Raw genomic sequence first — 7,306 nt, 5'->3', positions numbered from 1 at the left:
ACAGCAGTCCAGTAGCAGCAGCCGCTCTGGGAATGCTTTGGATGGAAACTCCCACTCTACAGGTAGCCTCATTTCACCCTACCCCAGACCAAGGGGTCACAGGGCATGGAGTTTCTCTTTCAGGAGATCTTTATTAATAAATGGAAGGAATAACTTGGGTGGCTTAGGGTGAGCCTGCTCGGGGATGGGGTAGACCAGATAAGTTCACAAGGTCCTTCTATTGCTAGGGTTCATGTCTTACACCGGGTTCATGTCTTACACCCAGACAGTGTCACATTTCAACTTACTTCCCTCTGACAATCTAATTGTTGCTGATTTGCTGTGAAGGCCTAGCAATGCTTTGATCTTGTGCTGAGGGAGAGACATAGCCCCAATCTACAATACCTTATTGCCAGAGCAGATGACCCCCAAATACTCTCTGCCAGTCTGTAGTCCTTCTAAGGTCTCCAAGTTTCTCTCACAGGAAGAAATTTCTGATAGGTTTACAGTTTACCAATCTACAATGAATGAAAGACTTTATTTTTCAATTTCCCTGCTCCAGAGACTCAATCCCTCCTGGTTCTGAACAAGGGAGGAAGGGTATAGCAGGCACTCAACACCAGTTGAATCTGGCTTTTGATGGCAGCAGGCACGCTGTTTCCCAGGTGTACTGATTACCAGTCCCATATTCTTTCCATAGGAAAAAAAAAGACTGGGAAAAGGGATAACAGAAACTGGAGGCGGCAAGGAATGAGGGAGGGAGCAGTTTTGCATGCCATTACTTGAATTTGGGATGAAAGGGAGAGAGGTATTTTTCTCCCCTTACAAGCCTGTTGAAGTTTTAATAACTTCTGAAGTCCTATAATAAGCTGAAAACCAGTGTGAGGGAAAGCACAATATATTATTTTCTCCTGCTTTCTCCCTAATCCCCACCAATAAAACACAACTTTCTTCCTTGCTGTGAGCACTCAGGAACAAGGCTCATATTATCATTATTAAGTGCTGTTGAGTCATTTCCAATTCATAGAAACTCCATGGATGTGTTTTCTCCAGAATGACCTGTCCCCTGCCATAAACCGCAACTTTTCTAACAGTTTTTCCTTTATCATTGTTATGGTCTCTATCTATCTAGATGCTGGTCTGCCTCCTCCACATTTTCCCTGGACTTTTCCTAGCATTAGTGCCTTCTCCAAAGAATTAGTCCTCCTGATTATGTGTCAAAAATATGCTAATCTAAGTCATTATTTGTCATCCAAAGACCGCTTGAGTTTAATTTGCTCTAAAATCCATTTGTTTGTTTTTCGGGCCATCCATGGTATTCACAAAAGCCTTCTCCAACACCGCATTTCAAAAGAATCGATGTTCTTTCTATCCTGTGATTTCACTGTCCAGTTTTCAAATCCAACAAGGCTCTAGCTGTAGGAAAATTGAGAGTAAATGGGAATTTCTGAGGAGGTAGAGAGTCTTAGAAGAGGCTTCTTTGAAGTGTCGCTCCTGGTTGCCTGTGAATCTCTGCAAAAAACCCGATGCAGACCCCGATTCACCCTGCTTCCTCCCCTCCCTACCCACTCTTCATTAGCAATGCCAAAACTGGGCCTTAGGAGTCTCAAGAGAGGGAATCACATCTTTGCAAAGCCACCTCTAAAATGATCAGTCTTGGGAGTTGGCCAAACCTGAGGATAATTGGTTTAAAATAGACACAGATATGGAGATGCCTGGGCCAGGATTTTCTCAGTTGCTCATAGACCTTGATAGGCATGAAGTGTGCTCTGTGTATGAGCAGACATCAAGGACAGGGCCTCATTTAGAGCAGAGATTTAAGGAAGATCAAAATGAGAACAAAGCCTACCACTTTCAATAGCAAAGATGAATTGGGCACATAAATAGTTTCGTCTCCCCCTCCCTGGACTGTAAACCCACTGTGGGCAGGGATTGTAGAGAAGCAGCATGGCTCAGTGGAAAGAGCACGGGCTTTGGAGTCAGAGGTCATGGGTTTGAATCCCGTCTCTGCCAATTGTCAGCTGTGTGACTTTGGGCAAGTCACTTCACTTCTCTGTGCCACAGTTACCTCATTTGGAAAATGGGGATTAAGACTGTGAGCCCCCCATGGGACAACCTGATCACCTTGTAACCTCCCCAGAGCTTAGAACAGTGCTTTGCACATAGTAAGCAATTAATAAATGCCAGTATTATTATTATTATTGTCTCTATTGCTATATTGTACTTTCCAAGTGCTTAGTACAGTGCTCTGCACATAGTAAGCACTCAATAAATATAATTGAATGAATAAATGAATTGTACTTTCCCAAGTGTTCAGTACAGTGCTCTGCATACAGTAGCACTAAATGAATACCACTGAATGAGTGAATTACTAATTGATTGATTGATTTGGGTATCATCTCTAAAGGGGTGATACTGATGCCATGGGAAGAGATGACCTCCCCAAAGGAATGAGCGTAGAGTGAGAAGAGTCTTGTCTTGTCTGGTCTTATGCTGGTAGGGTACCGAGAACAGACATCAAAACAAATAAACAGGCATCAACATAAATAAAGTTATAGATATATACTTTAGTTCTGTGGGGTGGGAAAGGGTGGAAAAGTGAAGGGAGTAAGATGAGGTGACATGGAAAGGAGGGGGAGCTGAGGAAAAGGGGGCTTAGCCTAGGAAGGCCTCTTGGAAGAGGGGCACCAAACAATACAACAGTCAGTAAAAATGATCCCTGCCCACTAGGAGCTTACAGTTTACTGAGGCAGACAGAAATTAAAATAGATTAGGGATGGGGGGGGGGGGGGTTAGGAAAGCATAAGAATACATAAATATTGTGGGGATGGGGTAAATATCAAAGTGCTTGTGTGGTACACAGCCAAATGCATAGTCTGACAAGTTCTCTTAGGCGAGATGTGATCTTAGGAGGGCTTTGAAGGTGAGAAGAATGCTGGATTGTTGGGTATTATCATTATTATTATTACTATTACATTTTTAAACACTTATCTGTGTTAAATACTGCTTTTAGTTATTCAGGATAGAAACAGTTCCTATCCCACTTGGGGCTCACAATCTAGCTCTGCATGGCTAGAAGACAGGGACCACATCACAAAATCTCTTGAGGCATTTCATCAGCGTCATCCAAAGGATCTACTTACCATCCAATGGCCAAAGAGGTTCAATCACAATGAACTACTATGCCACAGTGTGTAATGCCCCAATTCCCAGGAACTAGAAGCAGACCCAAGGACCTGTGGACCCCCAAGACTAAGGTTAGGTAGGGGTCAGAGCTACTAGGGAAATGGATGCAACAACCTGCTCAGGCCAATATGCCCAGGGCCTGCACCACCTGAGAATTAACCCTGATTGACACTACATTCATCACAATGCAGCTCCACCAGGTGGAACACAAGATGAAAGTGGACGGCAGTAAAATACCCAAGCAGCAGCTCTGGGATTAAATTCAAGACGGGACCTATAAATAGGGAGGGCATATGGAAGTCACTCTAGATACCACCGGCAGAACTGCTGTGAAATACTAAAGGATAAGAAATGACAGCTTACTAAATTTGATTATTGGGAATGGATGTCAGTTAAATTGAAACCAACTTAAGTCACACAATCAATCAATGGTATTTACTGAGTACTTACTGTACTAATTGCTTGGGATAACTATTCCCATACTACACAAATGGCTACTCAGAGGTGAAATCACTGTTTTGGGTCTCACTGACGTGGAGAGGTTTTGTATCATCATCATCATCATTAATATCATCAATAATGGTACTTACTGAGCACATACTGTGTGCAGAGCATTGTATTAAGCACTTGGGAGAATAAAATGCAACAAAGGTGATAGATGCATACAATAAGCTTACAGTCTAGAGGGGGAAGCAGACAGTAATATAAACAAATCCATTACGCATATTTACTAATGTGCTGTGGGGCTAAGGGTGGGTGAATTCCAAGTGCTCATGGAAGAAGCTGGGCCCAGTCCTCAAACCTTTGGGAACAAGAGCCTGTGTGAGGAATTTATTGTAGTGCTACTGGTTTGCCCACCACTACTGGCACTCTCTCAGCCCTGCCAGTCACGTTCCAGCTGGGTAAGTGGGAACCACAAGGGGAGGGAGTCCCATGCCAAAGGGAGAATGTGGGCAAGGGGTCAGCGCTGAGATAGAGGTATAGAGAGTAAGTTTGTGCAGCGGACTGTGCAAGTTGGGTTGTAGTAGAAGAATAGTGAGGTAAGGTAGGAAGAGGAGAGCTGCTTGCGTAACTTAAAGCTAGTGGTAAGGAGTTTCTGTTTGTCGTGAAGGTGGATGGGCAATCATTGAAATAATAATAATGGCATTTATTAAGGCTTACTATGTGAAAAGCACTGTTCTAAGCACTGGGGAGGTTACAAGGTGATCAGGTTGTCCCACAGGGGGCTCACAATCTTAATCCCCATTTTACAGATGAGGTAACTGAGGCACAGAGAAGTTAAGTGACTTGCCCAAAGTCACACAGCTGACAATTGGCGGAGCCAGGATTCAAACCCATGAACTCTGACTCCAAAGCCCGGGTTCTTTCCACTGAGCCATGCTGCTTCCCCTACAAACTTGAAAGTTTATGAAGAGCGGGGAACATGGACCGAACATTTTTTCAGAAAAATGATCCGGGCAGCAGCGTGAAGTATGGACTGGAGTGGGGAGAGACCGGAGGCAGGGAGATCAGTAAGGAGGCTGATGCAGTAATAACGACAGGTCAAGTTAAATGCTTGGATCACTGTGGATAGAGAGGAAAATGTGGATTTTATCAATGTTGTGAAGGTAGAACTGACAGGATTTTGTTTTAGATTGACAGTGTGGGTTGAATGAGAGATATCAGTTGAGGACACTTGGGAAAGATGCTACACCCTGACAAATGAAAATCAGTTTCTGGGTTGAGCTCAGTGGGCTTGGGAGCAGAAACCAACCAAGAGTAAGCTGTCAACATGATTTGTATTCACTCACACCAGACGGCAGACCAGACACCAGAGGGCAGATATATATCAGTGAAGAAAAAGGCTGGCTTTTCATTTCCAGCACTTACTATGTGCTAAGCGTTATAATAAGTGCTGGGGTAGATGCAGGATCAACAGGTTGAGCACAGTCCCTGTCCCATATGGTGTGCACTTAGTAATTTCACTCAGTATAGTGTTGTCACTTGGTATAGTTTCATTTGGTATAGTATTGTCATTCATTGTAGTGTTGTCACTTGGGATCAATCAATCAATCGTATTTATTGAGAGCTTACTGTGTGAAGAGCACTGTACTAAGCGCTTGGGAAGTACAAGTTGGCAACATATAGAGACAGTCCCTACCCAAGAGTGGGCTTACAGTCTAGAAGGGGGAGACAGAGAACAAAACCAAACATATTAACAAAATAAAATAAATAGAATAGATATGTACAAGTAAAATAGAGTAATAAATATGTACAAACATATATACATATATACAGGTGCTGTGGGCAAGGAAGGTAAGATGGGGGGATGGAGAGGGGGACGAGGGGGAGAGGAAGGAGGGGGCTCAGTCTGGGAAGGCCTCCTGGAGGAGGTGAGCTCTCAGTAGGGCTTTGAAGGGAGGAAGAGAGCTAGCTTGGCGGATGTGCGGAGGGAGGGCATTCCAGGCCAGGGGGATGACGTTGGCCGGGGGTCGACAGTGGGATAGGCGAGAACGAGGCAGAGTGAGGAGATTAGTGGCAGAGGAGCGGAGGGTGCGGGCTGGGCTGTAGAAGGAGAGAAGGGAGGTGAGGTAGGAGAGCGCGAGGTGATGGAGAGCCTTGAAGCCAAGGGTGAGGAGTTTCTGCCTAATGCGTAGGTTGATTGGTAGCCACTGGAGATTTTTGAGGAGGGGAGTAACATGCCCAGAGTGTTTCTGGACAAAGACATTCCGGGCAGCAGCATGAAGTATGGATTGAAGTGGGGAGAGATACGAGGATGGGAGATCAGAGAAGAGGCTGACGCAGTAGTCCAGACGGGACAGGATGAGAGCTTGAATGAGCAGAGTAGCTGTTTGGATGGAGAGGAAAGGGCAGATCTTGGCAATGTTGCGGAGCTGAGACCGGCAGGTTTTGGTGATGGCTTGGATGTGAGGGGTGAATGAGAGAGCGGAGTCGAGGATGACACCAAGGTTGCGGGCTTGTGAGACGGGAAGGATGGTAGTGCCATCAACAGTGATGGGAAAGTCAGGGAGAGGGCAGGGTTTGGGAGAGAAGACAAAGAGTTCCGTCTTGGACATGTTGAGTTTTAGGTGGCGGGCAGACATCCAGATGGAGATGTCCTGAAGGCAGGAGGAGATGCGAGCCTGGAGGGAGGGGGAGAGAGCAGGGGCAGAGATGTAGATTTGGGTGTCATCAGCGTAGAGATGATAGTTGAAGCTGTGGGAGCGAATGAGGTCACCAAGGGAGTGAGTATAAATCGAGAACAGAAGAGGACCGAGAACTGAACCTTGGGGAACCCCCACAGTAAGGGGATGGGAGGGGGAGGAGGAGCCTGCAAAAGAGACTGAGAATGAACGACCGGAGAGATAAGAGGAGAACCAGGAGAGGACGGAGTCTGTGAAGCCAAGGTCAGATAGCGTGTTGAGGAGAAGGGGGTGGTCCACAGTGTCGAAGGCAGCTGAGAGGTCGAGGAGGATTAGGATAGAGTATGAGCCGTTGGATTTGGCAAGCAGGAGGTCATTGGTGACCTTTGAGAGGGCCGTTTCCGTGGAATGTAGGGTGTCTGGTGGCTTTTATCATCCAAGGAGAAATTTTCAGTGAAAACCAAACGGTCCAGTGGACAGAGCACAAGCCTGGGAATCAGAGGACTTGGGTGCATCCTTGGGCAAATCACTTCACTTCCCTCAGCCTCAGTTTCCTGGTCTTTAAACTGGGGTTAAATATTTATTCTCCCTCCACCTAAGACTATGACTACAACATGGGACAGAAACTGTGCCCAACCTGTTTATATTGTATTGTAACCCAGTTTTTGGGAAACTACTTGGGACACAGTTAGTATTTAACAAATACCACAATTATTGCTATTATTTATTATTTTGTGTCAGTTTCCTCCTCTACATTGTAAATTCCTCAAGGGCAGCAATCCTTTCTATGAACTCTCCCTAACAATAATGATAATGATAATAATAATAATAATAATAATAATAATAATAATAATAATAATAATAATTGTGGAATTTATTAAACACTTACAATGTGCCGGGCACTGTATTAAGTGCTGGGGTAGATACGAGGCAGTTGGTTGTACACAGTCCCTGTCCTATATAGGGGTCACAATCTTAATCCCCATTATACAGATAAAGTAACTTAGGTACAAAGAAGT

The sequence above is a fragment of the Tachyglossus aculeatus genome, chromosome 17 (genome assembly GCF_015852505.1).
Source record: "Tachyglossus aculeatus isolate mTacAcu1 chromosome 17, mTacAcu1.pri, whole genome shotgun sequence".
In the NCBI taxonomy this organism is placed as follows: domain Eukaryota; kingdom Metazoa; phylum Chordata; class Mammalia; order Monotremata; family Tachyglossidae; genus Tachyglossus; species Tachyglossus aculeatus.
Note: the sequence above shows the minus strand (reverse complement) of the source record.